Raw genomic sequence first — 9,042 nt, 5'->3', positions numbered from 1 at the left:
TCCCCCTTCACATCACCCCCCACAGTAGTGTCCTCTGCTCCCCCTTCACATCACCCCCTACAGTATTGTCCTCTGCTCCCCCTTCACATCACCCCCTACAGCAGTGCCCTCTGCTCCATTCACATCACCCCCCCTGCAGTAGTATCCCCTGCCCCCTTCACATCACCCCCTACAGCAGTGTCCTCTGCCCCATTCACATCACCCCCCCCTGCAGTAGTATCCCCTGCCCCTTTACATCACCCCCCCACAGCAGTGTCCTCTGCCCCATTCACATCACCCCCCCCCCCGCAGTAGTATCCCCTGCCCCCTTCACATCACCCCCCCACAGCAGTGTCCTCTGCTCCCCCTTCACATCACCCCCTACAGTAGTGTCATCTGCTCCCCCTTCACATCACCCCCTACAGCAGTGCCCTGTGCTCCCCCTTCACATCATCCCCCACAATAGTGTCTTCTGCCCCCCACACACACACAGCGGTGTCCTCTGCTCTCCCTTCACATCACCTCCTACAGTAGTGTCCTGTGCTCCCCCTTCACATCACCCCCTACAGTAGTGTCCTCTGCTCCCCCTTCACATCACCCCCTACAGTAGTGTCCTCTGCTCCCCCTTCACATCACCCCCTACAGTAGTGTCCTCTGATCCCCCTTCACATCACCCCCTACAGTAGTGTCCTCTGCTCCCCCCGTCACATCACCCCCTACAGTAGTGTCCTCTGCTCCCCCCGTCACATCACCCCCTACAGTAGTGTCCTCTGCTCCCTCTTCACATTACCCCCGAAAGCGGTGTCCTCTGCTCCCCTTCACATTACCCCGGAAAGCGGGGTCCTCTGCTCCCCCTTCACATCATCCCCCACAATAGTGTTCTCTGCCCCCTTCATATCACTCCCCACAGTAGTGTCCTCTGTCCCTCTGCCCCCCAGAGCAATGTCCTCAGCCCCTTTACATCACCCCTCTACAGCAGTGTCCTCTGCCATATTCACATCCCCCCCCTCACTGTAGTGTCCTCTGTATCCTTCTCCCACAGTAGTGTCCTGTACCCCTCAACGCGGTGTCCTCTGCTCCCTTCAAATCACCCCCCCCCAATGTGTCCTCTGCCCCCCATACTGCAGTGTCCTCTGTCCCCCCTCACATCACCCTCACCCCGTAATGTCCTTTTCCCTCTTCCACCCCCAAAAAGTGTCCTGTCCACCCCCCCAATAAACATTGTACTCTGCCCCCTTCATATCATTCCCCCCTCCCCCCGTAGTGTCCTCTAGTCATGCAAAGCAGTGTCCTCTGCCCACCACAACGTGTCCTCTGCCTCGTTAAAGCAGTGTCCTCTGCCCACCACAACGTGTCCTCTGCCTCCCCATCCCTAGAAGCAGTTTCCTCTCTCCATTTCTCAACACAATCCACCCCCCCCCCCCGTTGTGTCCTCTGTCCCCCCTCCAACAGTGCCTCCTCTGTCCCATTCAAATTAGCCCCCCCAACATACATTCCTACCTGACAGTGTTTATTTGGGGATGCCACCCTTTCTTCAAGCCAAACCCGAAAACTTTACTGGTGCACTGCATTTTTTTTTAGTATACACCATAGACAATAGGACTGTTAAAGACCTTGGAGTGGGAGTGGACAGGGGGATATTGAGATGGACAATGCTTCTAAACTTTTTTAAAGGAATACTTTGCAAACAATCTGTTTTAAATGTTAGGTTAAATCAGCCCAGGAGTGGAGTATTGTGTACCTTATGGGGTTGGTGGTCGTTGTGGATGGCTTGGGTATAACACAGAGGTGTTGCTAGAACTATACAAGACCTGAGGCACCTTTGGGCACCCAACCTGGAGCAGTAATGTGGCGCGCACAGCACGTCGCTGCGAACACTGGGTGTTGGCCCAATTGCGGTGAACAATGAATGGGCTTAAAGGAGTATGGTTTAATAAATCAAACCTTTGTGAACTCATAAAATAGGCTTTGATTGTTGTGCCCAAGAATATGCATTTTAAAAAAATGAAACACTTCCATTACATATGATTTCATGCGCACTGAAAATAAACGGACAGCTAACTCTTTGTCTGAGCCTAACTTTAAAGAAGACTGTCACTAAAATAGTCAGGGACTGATTAGCAACCAGCAACTGCAGACAATGATCACTTTGGTCAGAAGTATGTAATGTACAATAGTGTGAATAGTGCTGGAGGCTGTTAACCACCTCAATACAGTGCATTTTCACCCCCTTCCTGCCCAAGCCATTTTTCAGCTTTCAGCGCTGTCACACTTTGAATGACAATTGCGCGGTCATACAACACTGTACCCAGATGAAATTGTTATCATTTTTTTCCCCACAAATAGAGTTTGCTTTTGGTGGTATTTGATCGCAACTGCGGTTTTTATTTTTTGCGCTATAAACAAAAGAAGATTGACAAGTTCGAAAAAGAAACACATTTTTTACTTTTTGCTATAATAAATATCCATTTTTTTTTCTTTAAAACAATTTTTTTTCAGTTTAGGCCAATATGTATTCTTCTACATATTTTTGGTAAAAAAAAAAAAATCGCAATAAGCGTATATTGATTGGTTTGTGCAAAAGTTATAGCATCTACAAAATAGGGGATAGATTTATAGCATTTTTATTATTATTTATTTATTTATTTATTTTTTACTAGTAATGGCGGCAATCTGCGATTTTTATCGTGACTGCGATATTACGGCGGACATATCGGACACTTTTGACACATTTTTGGGACCAATCACATTTATACAGCGATCCGTGCTATAAAAATGCATTGATTACTGTGTAAATGTGACTGGCAGGGAAGGGGTTAATTATGTTTCTACGGAGTGTTTCTAACTGTAGGGGGAGGGGACTCACAAGGGGAGGAGACCGAGCGGTGTTCCTCTGTACTGGGAACACACCATCGGTCTCCTCTCACCTGACAGGACGTGGATCTGTGTGTTTACACACACAGATCCACGGTCCTGCTGTGTTACCGGGTGATCGCGGGTGCCCGGCGGACATCGCGGCCACCGGGCATGCGCACCGGGTGCCCAGTGACACGGCGGGCGCACGCGATTGCCGTCGGCGGCGCGTGCACACCCCCTGGTGGGCTGGGAAAGCGAGGGCATCATATGACGCCCTCCCGCAACGAGAGCCGCGCCGCCTGGCCATCAATTGACAGCCGGCGGTCGGCAAGCAGTTAAGCTGGCCATACACAGTTACTTTTCATTGCCCAATAATTACATTTTTCAAATGTTATGTTCGTTCTCATAATCCCCATGCGCCATGTTCAGTCTTTCCAAAGCGGAATTTGACCAGTTGGGGGTGGTTGTGCGGTTATGCGATTTCGATTGTTATTATCCTATATGTATGTAGGTGGTGCGTTGTCTATGCTCATAGGCACATTTTGTGAATAATTTATGAAATTGTGTGTAATTGTCTTGATTTTATATTTTGTAATAAATATATTTTTAATGTGCTATGCCTATAAAGTCCATCATCCAATAATTGATTTTCTAACAATCTAAATTATCGGGACGTGGCAATTTTTACAAAAGTGTTGTATCCACAGTACCATGCTGTGGTGATACAAATATATTTAATCAACTTTACCATAGAGAGGATCCTGCGATTATCCACCACTGTTGTCTTCTGGGGACGTCCAGGCCTTTTTATGTTGCTGAGCTCAACAGTGCATTCTTATTTCCCTCTTTCGTCTTTCAGGACAGCACACTTGAGAGACCTCGGCTCCTCCCTTCTTAGGAAACACTGCCTCCACCAGACTTTTAAGTCGCCCCTTCCCTTTAGCCCGTCAGTTTTTGGTGTTTCCTCCAGAAGGGAGACATCGCTAGGAACCTGGGCCATATCAGCTGGTGAGGCTGAGGCCGGTACGATCGTTAGTAAGGAGAGACAGAGGTCTCTCATTCACAGCAGTTCGGATGGGGAGTCTGGTTACCTGCTGTGGCATTGCGCTCCCTCTCCTCCCTTGGGGAATGCGAAGGCCTGGGAGTTCGTTTTTTCCGCTGCCTGGGGAAGGCGATACGAAGGTGTCCAGATTCCCCTCATCTTGAGAGTCAGCATGGAGCAACGCTGAGTCGGATGACGGGCGACGTCATTTCCGACGGGAAGGGTACTTCCGTTCGACCGCGGCTTCCGGTTTCGGCCGCGGGACGGATAAACGAACGGCGCAAAGGCTGGTGCAGACTCCATTAAAGCTGAAGTGTCAGACAGAGGAGCATTTTGAGGCAGACCACTCCACTGGCCAGAGGGATGTCAGAGACAGATGGTTACCGTTCTGTGCCGGGTGACGCCAGCACCAGCCACACTAAGGTAAGTGGAACTCTGGGGTGGTGTTCCCTTACCTTATTCCCACTTAGCTCCACGGGATAAACCCCCCTCTTAGTGGTCAGAGGGGAGGAGAGGCACGTCTGGGACCCTGGTGGTGGTTGGTCCTGGGGGGGGTGCACTCCTGGTGTTGGTTCTTTGTTAAAGACTGTTGCTGATGCCGACGCTTGTTTTGTCATTACAGGACAAACCTGCAGAAAAGACCAAGCCCTTACATGTGTCCAAAAGAAAGTGCCCATCATGTAGAAGTACTTTGGGAGAGTCCTGGGGGAAGGTTTTGTGCAAGAAATGCATTGAAGACTTAGTTAAGGAACACTCTATGGAACAGAGCTCTGACCTGGCAGCTTCTGTTAAAGAGCTTTCCAGCACTTTTCAATCTTTCAAAACATTGTTTGAAAATTTTCAGCCTATACAGCCCCCAGCAGGTCCTCTACCAGCACAGCAGGATGTTGCACCTGGTCCTTCAGGTCCCTCAGTCAGTGAGGAGTTACCGGGGGTTTCCAGAGAGGCCTTAGAGGATGAATCAGAGGGTGCATCCTCACATTCCTCAAGCGAATCTGATGGAGAGAAGGTGGATGGCGAGTCCTCCAGAACCTCCTGATATAAGCTCTCCTTAGAGGAGGTGGAGGAGCTCCTGGGAGCAATCCACACCACCCTAGGTATCCAGGAGGAGAAAAAAATCTCTGTCTCTACATGACCGAATGTACGTGGGTCTTGGAGAGCAGAAGAAAAGGGTCTTCCCGGTGCATGAGGTCCTAGTAGATACCGTTAAAAGGGAATGGTGGGACCCAGAAAGGAAACCCTTCTTTTCCAGAGCATTAAAGCGCAGATTCCCTTTTTCAGAGGGTGAAGCTGCTGTATGGAACAAGTCACCTAAACTGGATGCAGCCTTCTCTCAGGTATCCAGAAAGACAGACTTGGCGTTTGAAGATATGGGGGTATTAACAGATCCCATTGACAAATGGATGGATTCTCTACTTAGAAAATCCTGGGATTCCTCTTTAGGCAACCTTAAGCTGGCCATGGCCGTCACAGTGGTGGCACGGAACATGGAGCACTGGCTAACACATATAAAAGCTCATATTGAAGCTGGAACCGCTAAGGAGACGATTCTCTCCTCCTTCCCAATGCTCTTGAAGGGAATCGCATACATTGCTGACGCCTCGGCGGAGTCAGTCCGCATGTCTGCTAGATCTTCTGCCTTGGCCAACTCAGCCAGGAGAGCCCTTTGGTTAAAGACCTGGCAGGGGAACAACGCTTCAAAAATAAAGCTTTGCGGGGTCCCTTTCACTGGGGACTTGCTGTTCGGTCCGGATCAGGAGGCGGTTCTTGATCGAATGGCCGATAAAAAGAAGGCCTTCCCCTTGAAGAAAAAGTTGGGGGAACAGCCTAGAAAGAAGACTCGTTCGCAAAGGAAGTTTAATTTTCCTAGAGCAGAGTCTCAGAAAAGAGTCTGGACCAACAAGGGCAGAGGGCGCGGGGGAGCGATTTTTCACCCTCCTGAACAGCCCCGAAAGCCCCAATGATGGGCTAACCCCAGTGGGAGGAAGACTGGGGGCCTTCCTCCCACAGTGGGAGTCAGTTACCTCCAATCGGTTTATTCTGGGGATCGTAAGGAGGGGTTACAGACTAGAATTCTCAAGTCCCCCCCCACACAGGCGGCTGGTTACGGACTTGCCAAAGTGTGCGGAGAAGGCAGCGGCACTAATAGCCTCACTGGAGGATCTAGAGCGGCAAGATGTGATATCACGTGTCCCATCCGGAGAAATAGGCAGGTGTTGCTACTCCCACATCTTTGTGGTTCGGAAGCCTTCAGGGAAATTCAGGCTCATCCTGAACTTAAAGCCCCTGAACCTATCAATCTCCTACAAGAAGTTTCGGATGGATTCAATTTTTTCTGTAAAAACACTACTCCCTCCGAATTGCTACATGGCGTCCATAGATCTAAGGGATGCCTATCTGCACATTCCGATTGCAGAGGACAGTCAGAAGTTCCTCAGGCTGGCAGTAAGGTCCGGGGAGGAAGTAGTACATCTTCAGTTCCAGGCCCTCCCCTTTGGGCTCTCCTCTTCGCCCCGAATATTCACCAAAGTTTTGGCGGAAGTTCTGGCCTTTATGCGCCTTCGGGGAATTTCGGTAGTCGCATACCTGGACGACCTGCTCCTTTTTGCTCCCTCCCCAGAGCAGCTGGTCTAGGACCTGCAAGTAGCGAGAGGTATACTGGAACACCTGGGATGGCTCCTAAACTTGGTGAAATCCAGCCTCGTTCCATCCCAGAGGATTACATTCCTAGGTTACATCTTGGACTCAACCCAACGGAGAGTTTTTCTTCCCGAGGAGAAAATTGCCAAAATAGACAGAGCCTTGGCAGTTCTGCAAGGCAATCACCAAATTACCATAAGAAGGGCCATGTCAGCCTTGGGATTGCTGACAGCTGCCCTCCCAGCAGTAAGGTGGGCAGGAGTGCACTTCCGCCCTTTACAGTGGCTCATTCTAAAAGTTTGGGACCACACTCAGAAGTCCTTGGACTCGGCAGTCGTCATTCCTGTACGAGTGAAGAGGTCCCTGTGGTGGTGGAGAAAGGCAGCAAACCTATCGCAGGGTCTGGAGTGGGTTCTGCCTGTGTCCAAAATTGTGACAACGGATGCAAGTGGCACCGGTTGGGGTGCACACCTGGGGACGAGTCTGGCACAAGGTTCCTGGGGGGTCGAGGACGCAGTACAGTCCTCGAACTGGAGAGAGCTAAGGACCATTTTTCTGGCTCTCAGAGCCTTCCAACAGGATCTCCGGGGACATCATGTACAGATCCGTTCAGACAATTCCTCAGCGGTTGCTTATGTGAACCGACAGGGGGGCACCAGGAGCAGTTCCCTTTGGGGTCTGACGGAGATAATTTTCAGTTGGGCCGAGGTCACGATACTCTCATTATCGGTGGTCCACCTGAAAGGGGAGTTAAACCAGAGAGCAGACTTCCTCATCCGGAGGAAGTTGAAGGAAGGCGATTGGGTCCTCAATCAGATCATTTACAAGATGATTATCGAAAAGTGGGGGATCCCATGTGTGGACCTTTTCGCTTCAGATGAAAACACGAAGGCCCCTCTATTTTTCTCCCTGAACCGCTGGGACGGGGCGATAGGGGTGGATGCTCTGTCTCAGAGCTGGCATTTCGCCAAATGCTATGCCTTCCCCCCTCCGGTTCTGTTGCCTGCGGTCTTGAGAAAATTCCAGTTAGAGGACACGACCCTAATCCTGATAGCTCCACACTGGCCATGGTTCTCGGTCCTAAGGAAACTGGCGGTGGAACCACCCTGGATTCTACCAGTCAGGGAGGATCTGCTCTATCAAGGCCCAGTCTGCTGCCCTCAGGTGGAGAGGTGGAATCTGGCTGCCTGGCTACTGAAGAGGACTTGCTGAGAAGTAAGGGGTTTTCCGAAAGACTGATAACAACTCTTCTGAATTCTAGAAAAGAGGAGACGCGCAGAATCTATTTGAAGGTATGGAAGAAATTCAGTTCCTGGTGCGCAGAGAGCTCCTTTAATGTTCGCAGTCCAGTAGCAGTGCTAGAGTTCCTACAGAGTGGGGCAGATAAGGGATTGGCACTTAATACCCTTAAGAGTCAGGTGTCAGCTTTAAGTGTATTCCTTGAACAACAGCTAGCAGTGAATCCCTGGATATCCAGGTTCTTTAGAGCTTTAAGAAGACAGAGACCAGTCAGCTCTCGCCCTTTTCCGGTATGGGACTTATCCCTAGTACTACAGGCCCTCACAGAGGGTCCTTTTGAACCTATTGAGTCTTGCGCGGTGAAGTTTTTAACCCTCAAGACGGTTTTCTTAGTAGCCATCACTACTGCAAGGAGGGTTAGTGAGCTACAAGCCCTCTCTAGGAGGGCACCTTTCTTTCAAGTTTTTCCGGATAGGATTATTTTTAAGACCGATCCGGCCTTTTTTCCAAAGGTGGTTTCGGAATTTCATAGAAGCCAGGAAATTTGTTTACCCACTTTTTGTTCAAATCCTGTAAGGGAACAGGAGCAAGTCTTCCACAAGTTAGATGTCAGAAGATGTGCACTAAGGTACCTGGAGGTTACGGAGCAGTTTAAGAAATCCGATTCCTTTTTTGTTTCTTTTTCAGGGGCAAGGATGGGTTACAAAGCCTCTAGACCAGGGGTCTCAAACTGGCGGCCCTCCAGCTGTTGTGAAACTACAAGTCCCATCATGCCTCTGCCTGTGGGAGTCATGCTTGTAACTGTCAGCCTTGCAATGCCTCATGGGACTTGTAGTTTCGCAACAGCTGGAGGGCCGCCAGTTTGAGACCCCTGCTCTAGACACACTATAGCCAGATGGCTAAGATTGGCTATTGGTCAGGCCTATATAGCAAAGGGGGTGGAAGTCCCGGAAGGTATTAGGGCTCATTCCACTAGGGCTATGGCTACGTCACAGGCAGAGTGGGCTGGTGCTACACCCGATCAGATCTGCAGAGCAGCAACATGGTCAAGTTTTAAGACTTTCGTTAAGCACTACAGACTGGACTTATTGTCTACCCAGGACCAGGCTTTTGGGCGAAAGGTTCTGCAGGCAGTAGTCCCACCCTAGAGTAAGTGCTCGCTTATCCTCTCAAGTGTGCTGTCCTGAAAGACGAAAGAGGGAAAATCGAATTTACTTACCGGTAACGTTTTTTCCAGGAGTCTTTCAGGACAGCACCGGTACCCACCCAGATATGGTCTTGCCACT

This window comes from Aquarana catesbeiana, linkage group LG01 (assembly GCF_042186555.1).
Source record: "Aquarana catesbeiana isolate 2022-GZ linkage group LG01, ASM4218655v1, whole genome shotgun sequence".
Classification (NCBI taxonomy): Eukaryota; Metazoa; Chordata; class Amphibia; order Anura; family Ranidae; genus Aquarana; species Aquarana catesbeiana.
The sequence above is the reverse complement of the archived record's forward strand: the minus strand, read 5'-3'. Positions refer to the sequence as shown.